Source organism: Ailuropoda melanoleuca, chromosome 5 (genome assembly GCF_002007445.2).
Source record: "Ailuropoda melanoleuca isolate Jingjing chromosome 5, ASM200744v2, whole genome shotgun sequence".
Taxonomy (NCBI): Eukaryota; Metazoa; Chordata; class Mammalia; order Carnivora; family Ursidae; genus Ailuropoda; species Ailuropoda melanoleuca.
The window spans coordinates 99,964,751-99,980,892 of record NC_048222.1 but is presented as its reverse complement, the minus strand read 5'-3'; the positions used below and the strand labels follow the sequence as shown (position 1 = coordinate 99,980,892).

At 34.4% G+C, this 16,142-nt stretch overlaps 1 pseudogene; it reads left to right on the top strand.

Annotated features, from left to right (window-relative positions):
- The first annotated feature begins 13,603 nt into the window (after positions 1 to 13,603).
- The window catches only part of LOC100480421, a 182,752-nt pseudogene continuing 180,213 nt past the window's right edge, over positions 13,604 to 16,142 (top strand).

Here is a 16,142-nt window from a genome sequence, read left to right as displayed (position 1 = left end):
TTTGAAAAGTCCCTTGAGTAAGACCCTTTTCTTTGCGAGTATGACACACTGCTTAACTTGGGAAAATGGTAGGAGTTTATTAATTTTGATCATATAAAATATGAGTTCCTTTTAGTTATAAAATAAGTAAGTCCTGGGAATTTTATGTACAACATGTTATCAATAATACTGTATTGTATATCTGAAGCTTTTTTGGTCTGAGATAGCACATCCTCAAAGTTCTTACCAGAAGAAAAAATTTGTAACTTTGTATGGTGATGGATGTTAACTAGACTTAATGTGGTGATCATTTCATAATATATACAAATGTCTAATCGTTATTTTGTACACCTGAAACTAATATGTTACATGTCAATTATATATCAATAGAAAAGAATAAAAATAAAATAAAATATGTAGTTCTTCATATAGAACAATTAATTCTGCATAATTCAGTTTTTCTCAAAGCTCTAAAAAATTTTAACTGTCATAATCCCATCCCTTCATATAATTTTAAAAATTACAAATGTAAACCTTAAAAACATTTTTCATAAAAATTTTAATGAAACACATTATGTGTCAGGTAAAGAAAAGGACAAGTTTCACTCAGTTTTTCATTCTTGTGGAGGGAATAACTGGTAAATCAATAAATTAGTGAAGTTATTGAGGATAGCAGTGAGTACACTTTTCCTACAGATGACAAGAGGCCCGACTAAGATTTATATACCATCTTTCTGACTCCAGAGCCCCAGATTTTAATTTTGCCTCCCATCCCTCTTCCCACATTGTTAGCATTTATCTTCTTGTGCCCCATATGCAATCCATGTCCTTTACACTTGTCATCCATTTGGTTTGGTTGGTTGGTTTGCTTGTTTCCAATGGAAAGGAACCATGCGCTAGCAGTTAAGTCTACGTTAAAGTAATAGGGCTGCCAGAGGCCAACTCATCTATTTTTACATCAAGTAAACATGTTTATGGACTCCTAGAGACTTGTAGAAAAGAGATTAAATTTACCATACAACCTCCTTAATCATATATCTGCAGCTTTGGGACTCCTTTATTTTTATTCTGACCCGTCCACAATCCATTTTAGTGGTCTATTTGTGTCAAGAAGGCAGTGCATAGAAACTTCAGTATTTTTACCACCACGCCACATGCATGTTGGGTTGCCTAAAATACTTTATACTAGCTTACACATGTTGACTCATTCTCTTGAAACTCATGTAGTGTGATGTATTTATAAAAGAAGGACTCAGAGAAAAGAAGGCACATTATTTTTGTAAGTTTAATACTTTTAAGAAAAGAACTTTATTTCTTAAAATATAATTATGCTGTGAACATCATTAATTTGTTTAGGAAAAAAGATACTTGATATTTGCTTCCTATGGAGCAATGCACTTTCAAAACATCTTACAAAATGAAATTTTGAACTACTAAATATGAAACTCTGGATCAAGCATGTTGTCATTACTGTGAAAATTCCTGTGGTTCTCATGGTTAGCCTTTTGGCATCCAAAGTTATGGAAACTCTGAAGTCCTTCTAATTTTGGAAAATATGGGTGGGATATTTTAGTCTGGTTGTGCCAAGCAAGATTCTTGTCTTTATCAAAGCTAAAGCTTCAAAATATGCCGCTGTCATTTTGAAAGAAGTGGCAGAGACAAGAACTTACAACCCAGTGAGAGAAGTGTTATGTTAGATTTTTTACTATTTTTAAGGGAAGAAATAGTTTACTATTTTAGTTACCCAATTAAGTTGAAAACCCAAATATTAAGAGCTAATCCTCCTCTATACAGTAGTGCATACATCATTTGCCAGGGAGTTGAGGTTAAGAAACTTTCTCAGTCCCACCTCGTATTTGATCAGGGCACCAGCTTAAGTGACAGTTTGTAGCAAATGTAATTATCATACCCTACCTTTTAATGAGATTAAGACCTATTGGAATTAGGACTGGGATATGAGGTAGACTCTGAAAATGACCACCAATTATTCCAATCCTTGCATGTAGTCGCCATTGGAATATGATTTTGCTCTCCCCTCATGAAGAGATAAAGTTTACTTTTACCCCTTGAATCTGGGCTTGGCCAGGTGACTTCCTTTAGCCGATGGGACAGGGGGAAAAAATATGATACAGAGACTTGAAAAGTGATTGCGTATCACCTTCACCCCTTGCTGTTCCTGAAAGCCAGACACCATGTGAATAAACCCAAGGTTGTTGGAGAACAAGCAACTGAGTAGAGGAAACCTGAAAAATACCAGCTGAGGTCAACTTTTTGCTGACTTGGCAACTTGATGGTATTCTTCCCATTGGGAAAGGAGAGATATAGTGGGTCCCTGCAAATAGATTTCAGTTTTTAAATTCTACATGTCAAGATTACTTAATTATCTTCACCTCACACGTATGAAGAAGAAAATTGGAATTCACATAAAGCACCTAGAAGAACTAAATACATGTTGTCATGAGAAGACAGGGTCAGATTCACACATAACACAGTACAAGATCAAGCAGAGGCTTTCACGGAGTGCCTGAGGAGTAACTGAGTGTTTGCAATTGATAGGACTTCATTTGTCCTGTGACTATTCTTATTCTTTTTTAAATAACTCATAAGCCTTTTTTTAAAGCCTTATTGAATTCCCAAGAATATTGTGTATTATATTATTTTGAAACTTGTATATCAGTTTCATGTTTCCTAAAGCCAAGAGGGACTGGATATCCAAATATTTTATTATTCTGTGAACATAAAAGAACAAATATTCTGATAGGCTACCTCTATACAAGTCTGTGTTTTGGAAAGTACCAAAATGGCGACGATCACTTGCCTCACATCCTATGATAGTTATATCTAGAAAACATAATGATACTTAAAGAAATCAATATGTTATAAGGATGAAGGGTGAACAATACAATTTTTAAAGAAGTTTAAAAGTAACTGAGATAAAAATGTATCGTATTTCAAAGTGTAGAGGTGTTTGGTCATGTGTAAAATAATGCTATAAGAATGAACCTTTCAGTAAACCTTGTGATTTTCTTGTATGTATAATTTTACTTTTTTTAATTATTAAAGATTATTAGTAAAAGAAGGCAAAGTTTTTAGATCAAGAAAACATGATCTAACATGTTTATGAGATGTTTATGAGATGTTTAGAGTTAAAACATGGTTATAACTCTACTCGGCCTTTAAGTCTCCTTATATTTCCTTAAATATGGATTATACTAGATTTTAATATTAATATAAAAATTTGACTTTTATGCAGTAATCTCAATAAATAGCCTATAATGTATCATGAGCACTCAATCTAAATTAATTTGCTATACTTCTTAAATAAAAAAGTCTCAACTTACTAAGGTAAAATAATATGTTAAATGATTGATAATGAAAATACACTTTTTACTTAAAAAGTATAATTCATATCAGTCAAATGTACATTAGTAACAACATGGTGGAAAAGTGAAGAAGAGCATTCAGAATAATGCAGATAACGACCCTCATAATTTGGAAACAGGAGCTATTTAGACTCAAGTTCTGGTTGGAAATGAGAATTGCTGATCCTGTGTGTCAGGATCACAGCCTGTCTTCGTTCATCTCCCAAAGTACTTGAGACATTTCACCTTCTATCCAGCTGCCACCATAAAATTGCCTGCTTTAGAGAGACCAAGAAAAACTATGATCCTTCGATGATTTTCGGCACATATATTGAGCCTATTGTAATTACTACATTAGTTTATACATTTCCGGGAAAAATCCAGACAAAAAACAATTAGTCAAGGCACTGTCTACCTGAATCTCTAGTTGTCATCTGATAACATTTTTAAATTTATGGTGGTAAGATGAGGAGAATTAGTTATATAATGATGAAGATGATAATAAGGAGGGGGATGTTATAGATAAGTTGAATACTTTAATATAGAATATATCATAATTTGAGCAGGTTTTGACAAATTACTTAGTGTTTGCTGTTTGTGCAAATCTTCCTTACTAAGAGAATTACCAGAAATATAGATTATAGGAGAAATATTTAATCTATTTACTATAATGAGCTCTTTAAACCACTTCGGTAGTACATTATTCTAGACAATATTGTACAATTTAATTTTTGTCTATCTTGTTATATAAAAAAAATCCCTAAAAAATTCTATTAAATTAAACTGTTAAAAATCCAGATTGTGTACCGTGGTTAAAACTGACTTTCTGTATTATGCACTTCAAAGCCATCCTTATAATATTAAGATATTTAATTTAACCAGATAGGAAATATTTTTAATAAGACCACTTTTTTTGGAATTTTTATTTAAATATTTTAGGGCATATACTCTTAGTATGATGCAATGAGAAGGTCATTTCATCTCTGTGACATTCTTCCCAAAGTTCATAGTCCAATCTTATTTTCAGAGAAAAACAAATTGAGGGACATTTTGCAAAATACCTGACCAGCACTCCTCCAACTGTCAAGGACATGAAAAACAAGGAAAGACTGAGTAGCTATCATAGACCAGAGGAGGAGAGGAGGATACTAAGAAGATATGACACTAAATGCAGTGTGATACCCTGGATTAGATCCTGGTATATCTATCTATATCTATCTATATCTATATCTGTATCTATATATCTATCTGTCTATAAAGACATTAGTGGAAAAACTAGTTGAAATCCAAATAAAGTATGTACTTAGTTCATAATAATCTATCAATGTGAGTTTTTAATTGTGACCAATGTGCTGTGTACTGTAAGACGATAACATCTAGGGGAAACCAAGTAAGGGGGATATGGGAACTTTGTACACTATCTTTGAAAACTTTCTCTAAATTAAAAATTCCAAAATACTAAAGTTTCCTAAAAACTTCTATAGGCTATTGTTTTTGATGCCTATATAAGACTTTTTGTTTAAGTGTGCATTTGTATGTCTAAAATAGATGTTAAAATATTTGTTGCAATGCAAAATAGGATGATTGATAGTGGAGAATTCTAATTTTGCTCATGAGGCAGGAAATGGCTACACCTTCAACTTGTGACTTTAGGGCAACTTAGAATGTGTTTCAAAGTCTTGCTGGTTGTACTCAAGTAGGCATTCTTCCTTGTATATAATGGTCTGCCTGGTATTTAGCTGAGAACAATGGCTTCTCAGAATAAGGAAATGCATACTTCAGGTTCCCTTGCAACAGGAATTACTAGGATTTAGGGATATAAGTGGAATTGGTATATATGATTTCCAACATGTCCTTAAAAGTAGGGGTACATTCTCTTTTGTCGTTCTCTCTTTTCTGTTGGTTGGAATTAGAATGTAGACTGGAGAGCAAGAGCTCATGTATTTTCCAGAGAGAAAGGAGTGTAGAAGGACCATGCATAACATCGGGTTCATCTATGAGAGATCCTTGTACACGTGAAGTCCCTTTATGTCTGCAGTTGTGGAAATAGAAAGTGAGAACTACTATTTCTCCCTGTACATGCTCTTCCAGAGAGGACAGATTAGGAGTTCTATATGACTCCTGGAGTGTACAATGAAGAACAGAAATGAAAAGTGTGGGGAAAAGTGGCCAATGGAATGTGAATTGGCCAGAGTCCACAGAAAATTTCCACAACTTTATTTGGGCCTAAAATGAAAAGACAGAAATTCGCTTTTGAAATTTATTTCTAACATCAGCTTAAGATTTTAATATAGAATCATGTGTAGAACAGCTAAGATGCAGTTCAGGATGTTGTTATAAAGACAAATATCTCAAGCAGTGAGTGGAAACTAAATAGGGCCACCCTAATTTGCCAGACTTATGAATCTTCTAATTTGTACTTTTTATTCAAGAAAATGTTATTCTTATTTTATACAAAAGAAAGTACAGCAGGAGGTTAGGCAAAGAGTTTTGGACATTTGGTATGTAATGTACGTGTGTTTGTACATGCAAGAGACATACAGATGGTGTAGAATCTGGCTGGGAAAGTTTAAACAAAATGTATTTCCAGTTTGCATTAGAATAAAATATTAGTAAGAGATTTTGATAAAACCAAATGAGAAAAGTATTTTAACACTTATGATTAAAATATTTTAAGAGCATGCTTTGAAGTCACACAGTCGCATTTTCCAGAAAGTGTTAAATATTAAATATTCCCAAAATATTATATTTAAAGAAAAAATGTTATTTGGAATTAATTTCAGCTGTGAGAAACAGAAAACCCAAGTTACAATACTTACACAAGACAGAAATTTATTTCACTCATACAAAAATCAAATTTGCAGTTTGGAAGATTAGGACTGCGATGGTTCTTGGCAGTCTTGAGGAGCCAAAGATGTCTTTCTTTCTTCTTTCTTTTTTCTTTTCTTCTTTTCTTTTCTTTTCTTTTCTTTTCTTTTCTTTTCTTTTCTTTTCTTTTCTTTCTTTTCTTCTCTTCTTTCTTTTCTTTTCTTTTCTTCTTCCTTTCTTTCTTTTCTTTCTCTTTCTTCTTTCTTTCTTTCTTTCTTTCTTTCTTTCTTTCTTTCTTTCTCTTTCTCCTTTCTTTCTTTTCTTTTCTTTCTTTCTTTCTTTCTTTCTTTCTTTCTTTCTTTCTTTCTTTCTTTCTTTCTTTCTTTCTCTTTCTTTCCTGTGTTGTATTTAATTTGTTTTTGTTAAAGATCAGTTGACTACACGAATGTGGATCTAATTCTGGACTCTCTCTTCTGTTCCATCGATCTATTTGCCTTTTCTTTCACCAATACCATACTTTTTTGATTACTGTGGCTTTATAATAAGTTTTGAAGTAGAGTAGTGTCAGTCTTCCAACTTTGTTTTTCTCCTTCAATATTGTTTTAGCTGTTGTAGATCTTTTCCCTCTATATAAGCTTTAGAACCAGTGTGTCAATGGCAATAAAATAACTTGCTGGGATATTGATTGAAATTGCACTGAATGTATAATTAAATTAGGAAGAAGTGACATTTTGAAACGATCGAGTCCTCTTATCAAGGAACATGAAATATCTCATCTACTTCTTTGTTCTTTGATTCTGTTCATCAGAGTTTGTAGTTTTCTTCATACAGATCTTTTGTTTATTTTGTTAGATTTATAACTAAGTGTGTCATTTTGAAAGATGTTAATGTAAATGGTATTGTGTTTTTCTAATCTCAAATTCCACTTGCTCATTGCTGGTATATAGGAAAGTGATTGATTTTTATTTATTAATTTGTTTCCTAAAAACTTGCTATAATCATTCATTAGTTCTAAGATCTTCTTGTAGATTCTTTCAGATTTTCTACGTAGATGATCATGCCATCTGCAAACAAAGATAGTTTATTTCTTCCTATCCAATCTGTATTACCTGTATTTCCTTTTCTTGTCTCATTGCATTAACTAGGACTTCCCACATGGTGTTGAAAAGGAGGGGCAAGAGGGGACATCTTTGCTTTGCTCCTGATCTTCCCATACAGTGTGGAAAAGGAGTGGTGAGAGGGGATATTTTCACTTTGTTCCTGAAACTTGAAAGGACAGTTTTGAGCTTCTCACCTATAAGTGTCATAATACTGATCCTCAAACTTTTAGGTGTAAAGAATGGTTTCAATCACAAATCAATTATTCTTGTATTTGCAGAATCATATTTAGGTGAAAAACTCCATCTCAACAGTGACATGTTTAAAAAGGAAAAAAGAATCTCTCTCAACAAGTCACAGGAAGTTAAATTTGGGCCACAACCAGTAACTGCTGATACTGAAATTGAGTCTAAAACACAAAGTAGTGAGGCACCTGGGTAGCTCAGTAGGTTAAGAGTCTTCCTTCAGCTCAGGTCATGATGCCAGGGTCCTAGGATCGAGCCCTACGTTGAGCTCCCTGCTCAGTGGAGAGCCTGCTTCTATCTTTCCTTCTCCCCCTGCTTGTGCTCTCTCTTTCTGTCAAATAAATAAATAAAATCTTTAAAAATAAATAAATAATTAAGAATAAAACATAGAGTAGAGGTGCTACGAAAGGGAGACTCAGGCTGTAAGTTTCACAAGGAAAAGAATCATTAATTGTATTCACTGATATAAAACCTAGAATGTATCATGTACCATACAGCTTAGAATAAATGCTCGTTGAATGTGTTAATGCACATGTAAGTGTTTAGGAAGGTAAATAACAATTCTGCTTTCATTTTCACTCTTAGAGCAACTCTCCACAAGAAAGAACTCCTCCCCAGAGAACAACAGTCATGTTGACTAAAGTGGAGTAGTGAAGGCCATGGCTAGTAGTTTCTTAGGAAAATTAATGTGCTAAAGGACATTAGTGAGCAGTTTTCCAAAAATCCATTAATTCTCAAAAGTTAATTAGCCAGAATCAAAATTCTGAAGACTGTGTTCATATATTGTATTTTGGACATTGTAGAAAGATAATTTCTGACTGAGCCAAAGGAACCCAGGAAAGGGGCAGGGGCTTTGTGACAGAAATAGTTATNAAAGTGGAGTAGTGAAGGCCATGGCTAGTAGTTTCTTAGGAAAATTAATGTGCTAAAGGACATTAGTGAGCAGTTTTCCAAAAATCCATTAATTCTCAAAAGTTAATTAGCCAGAATCAAAATTCTGAAGACTGTGTTCATATATTGTATTTTGGACATTGTAGAAAGATAATTTCTGACTGAGCCAAAGGAACCCGGGAAAGGGGCAGGGGCTTTGTGACAGAAATAGTTATGAGGGAACGCTGGAATTCCAGACCTGTGGTAGAAGCTCAGGCTATTGCTGGCTACCTGCACTAGTATCATTTCTGAAGAGCGAAAGTTACTACCAGTGTCCAGAAACAGGATTATGTTCCTATCATATTAGGTTTCCATGTGTAGAATACTATTTCCATTACACACGGAAAGCAACAACATATTAAAAGAGAATCTTTTGCATATATCATTAACTTTCACATATACTTAATAATTAACTTTGTAAAATTAACTGAAATTACTGAAACCAAATTATACTTATTTGTTTATAATAGAAAATAAATATTAACAGGGAGAAAACATATATTACATTACATAAGTAACAAAACTTAAGAATCGATATAATTATACTTAATACAGCTTAGTAGATCTTCAAGATTAGGGTTGATTTCTACTTATTTTTTCTTTGTACAATTGCACATTGGTTCCCTTCCAAAATTCACGAAGTCGGGATATTCATTCCCTTCTGTGGGACATCATACTGAAACATAAAACAGTAGCAAGCATTACACTACATTAACTAAAGAATATTTTAATAAAGATTTAAAAGAATATGAGATTTAACCAGAAGTAAGGGGAGTGGGGAATTTGGGTTAAACAGGTGTTGGGGACTAAGGAGTGCACTTCTGATGAGCACTAAAAAAAGGTTTAAGTTATGCAGTTCAAGTTAACAATATTACTGGAATTGAGAAAATGGGGGATCAAAATGGACAAGAATTCTCAATAATGTTTTATAAACTTTTTTATTATTAATGAAAACGTACAGAATTTCCACTGATGAACACTATTGCATTGATATATTTTTATTTATATTTAAAACCTTTATTTAATCTGTCAACCAAATGTGGATTTGAAACTCTTGATTTTTTTTAAATCAACTTTTGACTGAAATTAATCTTCATGATTCTTTAATGATAAAGATCTGACAGAATCTCACATGTGTTATTACAGTGGTACTTGCAAATATGCAAATATTAAAAATGTATATGTCATCTGTGATCAATTACTTGATTCAATACCATTAATTTAGCACTTCTACGGCAGTGGTCTGAGCATGGTATCAGTAAAATCATCTTCAATACCATACATTAGGTGTCGAGCGTCTGGGCTGGGTATTCTTATAGTTAATTTTCAGATTATATGTTTCACATAAAAAGAATAGTAAAGGTTTTTAAAATGCATAGTATACTTTGAAATGCATTTATTTTTATTAATAACCCTGAAAACGTACTACAGTTAAAGGACTCTTCATTAAATAAACATCATTTTTCCCAGAAGATTGACATTATACTTAAACATTGTTGTATTTTTTGAAATATCTCTTTAAATCATTAATATTCTAAGACGTTTGATGCTTTTAGCAGTTTATAAATTTTGGTTGATCATCCAAATATGAAGCAATAGGAAAACAAAGAACTTCAGAGAAGATTTAGAACAAAAGCTGAAAATATGTTAGGAAACAAAATATCAATACATGTGGTCCCCAAATTTAGTGTCACTAGATAAAAAAATGGGGGCAGGTCAAATTTTTATCCAATAAAAATGGAGAAATGAATTCAACATATGAATTGACTAAATTCATAGATTATGTTGACTTCAAATAATTATTTTTAGGATATTTGGATATGAAATAAATAGCCTTTGAGATTTGTGTTTATTTATTTTTATTGGTTTTTAAACAATGGTTTGAACATTTGCCAAAGAAATGCAGTTGGGGTCTTTAGACAAAAAATAAATTGGCAGCTCCATTGTATTCGAATGTATTGTTCATCCCCCAACTGCACCTTTAAACATGTGTTGGAAGTTGGCCTCCTGCCTTGCCCTAACACTAGATAAAGTGAGGTTCTGTACAAGTATTAAGGAAAGTTTTGTTCCATATAGACAATTTTACTTAATACTTAATGCATCAGTAAATTTAATTCAAGATATCCTTCCATGCAAAAAATACTGAATGTCTGATATTTTGGAGACTTTTATAGATTTTGGTGATTTATTTTGTGCTGACATAAGATATTCAATGCATAAATTCATGAGAATGAAACATGTGCTGTGAATATAATGCTCTGAACTTTCAAGGATTTTAGAGTACAGAAATACAGTCTCTTCATTAGCCCGAGGTCTCATGTTAGGGCCAGCCAAACTGTCTCCAAGCTAGGGTTTTAAACCCTGGCTATATGCTAGACTCTTAGAATTTTGAAGTACCTAATACCCCCTTCCAGGCTACAACACAGAGCAATTACATGAAAATCTATGGGGATAGATTTTAAGCATGATTATATATGTATTTTAAGTACTTTGGATGCAACCTGGATGGCGAAGCACTCACCTGAACAATGGGTTGAAGCCACAGCCTTAGACTCTAAGACTTGCCTTCACATGAAGCAATGATTTCCCGTGGAGGACTATTTTGCCCCTCAGAAGACATTTGGTAAAATCCGAAAACATTTTTGGTTGTCACAGTTTAGGGGTATTGTTGAGAAATCCTGAGATAGGAGTCACTGATGACTCATGTGCTGGGAGACCAAAACTCAAATCCATGTATCTAAAATCATTTTTAAAGTCCCTTATATTTATCTTCTAACTCTAAAAACTCTGAGCAACAATAGGAAAAAGGGAACTTTTCTCTTTCTTTTCAAATTCAGTCTCCTGTTTCTTCTGCTGTTTATCTTCTGTACTGCCAGCCAGTTTGAAAGTGGACAGATAGCATAAAAAGTTCAGGCAATTCCTTCTTCCCTTTCTCCCTCCCTCCCTATCTCCCTGCCTTGCACCTTCCTTCCCTCCTTCTTCCCTTCTTCCCTTCTTTCTTTCCTTCCTTCCTTCCTTCCTTCCTTCCTTCCTTCCTTCCTTCCTTCCTTCCTTTTTTGCATATTTAACCCTTTCATACATTGTCAAAGCAATTATATTATTATGTTAAATAATACCTATAGTTTAAAGAAAGAAACCTATCAAACCAATGGACCATGATAGAGACAGCTGAATTCATACTGTACCATTGATTACCTGACCCATATATCCTTGTGGCAATGTTGCATAGCTGGTCAAGGAAAGAATAAACTTTCATAGGAAGGCCCATTTTGAAACTGCAATAAAAAGTCACCTAAATTATGGAAAATGTATTAATGTGCTTTTATTTACATAATAAATTTATCAGAAAGAGATAACTCATAAGCTGTTATTGTGAGGCAGCTCGAGGTGGGAGATGACAGAAGCTGGTTAGAGATAAAGTATTGGAGCTTGAAGGAAGATGCGGTTAGAGAGACATAGGCATTGTTTACTTGGTGGGAAAGAATTGTGCTCTCTGAATATCTTGAATGAAGATGCTATAAGGAAGGGCAGAAAGTTTGAGAATATAACTTTGGTAAGGGAACAATTTTTACGTTAAAAAACTGAACATTAGATCTATATACAAAGGACAAAATGCAAATAAAAAGTTTTACAATTATCTGATATTTTGACGTAGAAATCAAGCCAAATGAGTGTATTTCTTCGATTATCAGAGATTTCTTTTGGCAGGGAAGATAAGGGTAGCTTAAATTATTTAGATAATTTATCCCTATGATAGGATAGTTGCATTTCTAAAACCTGGGAGTTTTTTCTTCTTCAGGGGGAATTGTTCCATAAGTAGGCATAGATTTGGTGTGTCCATGGAAGAGGGGAGTCCAGGATCTTCCTATGTCACCATCTGGAACCAGAGCTCTCTAAAACTCCAGTGTTCTTTTGCTTAAAATAATAGGACTCCAGCTTCCTTTAATAAAGGGAATTGAAGATTTGACAGCCACAGTATTCATTGGAAACGAAGTAATTCGTGATTCCAGAAATGTTATAAGGACCCGTAGTTGGACAGGGACTAAGACAAGTCCAGGACTGACACCAGGATTTTCAGGCATTTAGCTATCTGTAGGCTTATACCTTATCAGGGAACGCATTTTCATTGGTCTACTTTGCTCATATACTTGGGCTACAATTTTTTCCTCAAATATCTTTGTTTCTGCATAACAACTGCTCAATTCTCATGACTATGGTTTTGCCTTGGTGTTCTGGTTCAAACTCTTTCCTGAGGCTAGAGACCTGTCCTGAACTCCAACCCCCATATAGCCCTTGCCAGTCCCTTGCTCCAATACCACAGTTCTGGTCTTCGAAGCTACCAGCTGAGCAGAACTAGGTACATGCAATGACCGATAGTAATGAATTCAAGCTCTCCAAGTGAGTAAGTGAGTGAGTTAGTGAGTGAGTGAGTAAAGGAAAACACAACACGAAAGAAAACATTTGGTAAAGTTGTCAGTGATTCTTGACCCAAAACTAACTCTTCTAGATCATAAGAGAACAAGTCAGCTTTCATTATTTTGATCCTGCATGCAAAAAACAGAAATGAAATATTTTCAGTGATGTGAGCTGGCTTTGAAATCAGCAGACCTTGGCTCACACCATTCACCAAATTGGCACATTCATTGGAAATGATGTTCAAAGCAGCTTACAGTAGGAATGGGAAAAGCAGCTTTTGCTTCTCTGCAAAAAAAAAAAAAAAAATTCAACAGCATTTCCTTTGGAATTCACATTCATGCTTGACATTCTAAACAGAATGTAAATATACAGAAAGATGAAGGTATCCTATATTCAAATTTAATTAATTAATTCATTTTTAGGCAACTAAGCTATCTGTAAGAGCTGGTGTTGATGGATCTAATGACAAGTGTACTTACCTCATGTTTACCCATGGAGTGTCCAGTTTCACTGGGAAGTACTTCTGTGTAGAGAGGTTCGAATTAAATTAAATCCATGTATTTTAGAGTTTGGGAGTGGTTTACTAATAAGATGCTGGTGGAGTACATATAGACCGACCTGCAAAGATGAGGTTAGTCTTTGGAGCCAGGGCTCTCCCATTCAGCATTTTACTCTCTCCAATTGTCACTAGTTCAGATCTTGCAAAGTCTCCTATAGTGTTGACCAGTTAAAAAACATGGCTCAAGCTCTTTTCCATCTTGCAAGATGGTGGGTGAAAAAGCTGAGATGCCAGATATTAGTGAGAAGCAGCCGGAAGCCAAGAAAGCAGATGCTGGTGGCAAGATTAAGAAGGGTCACCTCAAGGCTAAAACGCAGAAGAGGGGGAAACCTCATGGCAGCTGAAACGCTGTCCTAGTCAGAGGAAGTGGCAGAAATTCCTAACCGGCTCTGTATTCCAGAAAGGCCATGTACAAGAGGAAATATTCAGCAGCTAAAACCCGAGTTGAAAAGCAAAAGGAGCAGGTTCTTGGCTACTGTCAGGAAACCAGTTGTTGGTTATAAGAATGTGGTACCCGGGGCGCCTGGGCGGCTTAGCTGTTAAGCATCTGCCTCCGGCTCAGGGCGTGATCCCAGCATTGTGGGATCGAGCCCCACATCAGGCTCCTCTGCTGGGAGCCTGCTTCCTCCTCTCCCACTCCCCCTGCTTGTCTCTCTCTCACTGGCTGTCTCTGTGTCAAATAAATAAAGAAAATCTTTAAAAAAAACCAAACAAACAAGAATGTGGTACCCAATAGTTAGACTTTGCAAAACGCCTGGCTATTACCCTACTGAAGGCATACTCGGAAGCTGTTGAGCCACGACGAAAAACCTGTCAGTCAGCATGTGAGAAAACCATGAGCTAGCATCACTCCTGGCACCATCTTGCTCATCTTCACTGGCCTCCAAAGAGGCAAGAGGTTGTTTTCCTGAAGCAACTGAACAGTGGCTTGCTACTTTTAACTGTATCTCTGGCCCTCAGTTGAGCTCCTCTGTGTAGAACACACCAGAAATTTGTGATTGCCACTTGCACCAAAATTGATATCGGCAATGTGAAAATCCCAAAACATATCACTGATGCTTATTTCAAGACCCAGACTCCAGGAAGGTGAGATCTTTGTCACAGGGAGAGAGAAATAGGAGATTACAGAGCAGCGCAAAGTTAATCAGAAAGCTGTGGACTAGAAAATACTTCCCATAATCAAAGCTGTTTCTCAGCTTCAGGGCTACCTCCTCTCTGTGTTTCCTCTCACAAATGGAGTTTATCCTTCACAAGTTGGTGCTCTAAATAACAGATCCGTTAAAAACAAAAAACATGGTGTAAAAAAAAAGCAGAGAAAAGAGAAGAAAAAAGAAGAAAAGAAAAGGACATATGGGCATTAGAACAGCAAAATTCTGGAGACACTCTTTTATAGTTATTCTCAAAAAAATGTATAAAGATGAGAATTCCAAGTTAGTAATATGGGGACAAACTCCAGGGGGAAAAATAGAGAAGGTTCACAACACTGCCACATTCCTCATGTATTTAGTGTTCAATGCTGGAAAGAGAATTTCATATACTTTACTGTAGTCTGTAAACTGCATTGAACAGAACAATTAAGTAGTATAGAAACTATAATTGGGTTAGTAAATAACTGGGTTATATTTAAAGAGCTATTTGACCTCACATTGCTGTGGGTAAACTATAAGAGTGATCCTGGCTTGGGCCTAACATTTCTCCATGAGTTCGTGTTAGAGATGGAACAAGTACAAACAGGGTTAAGTTCAGAAGAAAAAAGCACAAAGTAAATCACGTGGAAGAAAAACAAAGACCACAACTACCAGGTGGGACAAATTTGCCTTTGTGCAAATATTTTAGGACAAATTTAGAAATGGTCATAGTTAACCATAGGGTAAGGGTGAATCAGCACAGTGGGCCACAACTAATAAAAACAAGTGTGATGGATGACCTGTGAATGGGGAAAAAACTGAGCTGTTACCCTTTTTGATTGGCCCACTCTTCACTAAAAGTAATAAATTCCATTGATCTGTGAAAGGAAGCTTAATATAACCAGTACTTTTAAATGCCAGGGTCAATTTCTGTTTTCTGCAACTAAGAAATATAGAAATAAACAAATGAAATTAAAAATTATACCAAAATCATTCTTCGTATTTATTAACTCAAGCTTAATAATTGCATATTCCAACTTTCTGTTCCTATTTTAATTGCATTAATGGCTTTTGGTGTTCTCTTTTTTCTTATGTCAATTTTCATTTTATATTCTTTTTGAAATGTATCTGCTTATGCTTTTTTCAACTGTGTAACTAATCAAATTTGTATATTATTTTTGCTTTAATCTCTGCTATGTCTTTGGAATTATACATGTATACATACTTATGAACATATATTTGGCATATATATTTCTACATGAATACATATTAGAGAAAGCAGCAAGTAGAAACAAGATTAAGTTCACATTGTAATTATAAATAATTTAGTTTTCCTCTCCCTATCCTATTTCTTGTCAATGTCACGTTTTTAAGCTATAAGATAGTTTTTCTATTTTTAATTTATTTGTGTGTTTTTAATGTATTTATTCACTTATGTCTATCTTTATTTTTTTTAATTTTCTTCTATTTTATTCCAATAGGATCACTCAGTTTGTGTCATTTGCGCTTACTTTAATACATGTATTTACAGTTATAAATTTCCCTGTAAACACTGTTTTGATTGTATCTGTCAATTTTTGACATGTAGAAGGTTTGTTTTCATTCAAGTCTAAAGTGT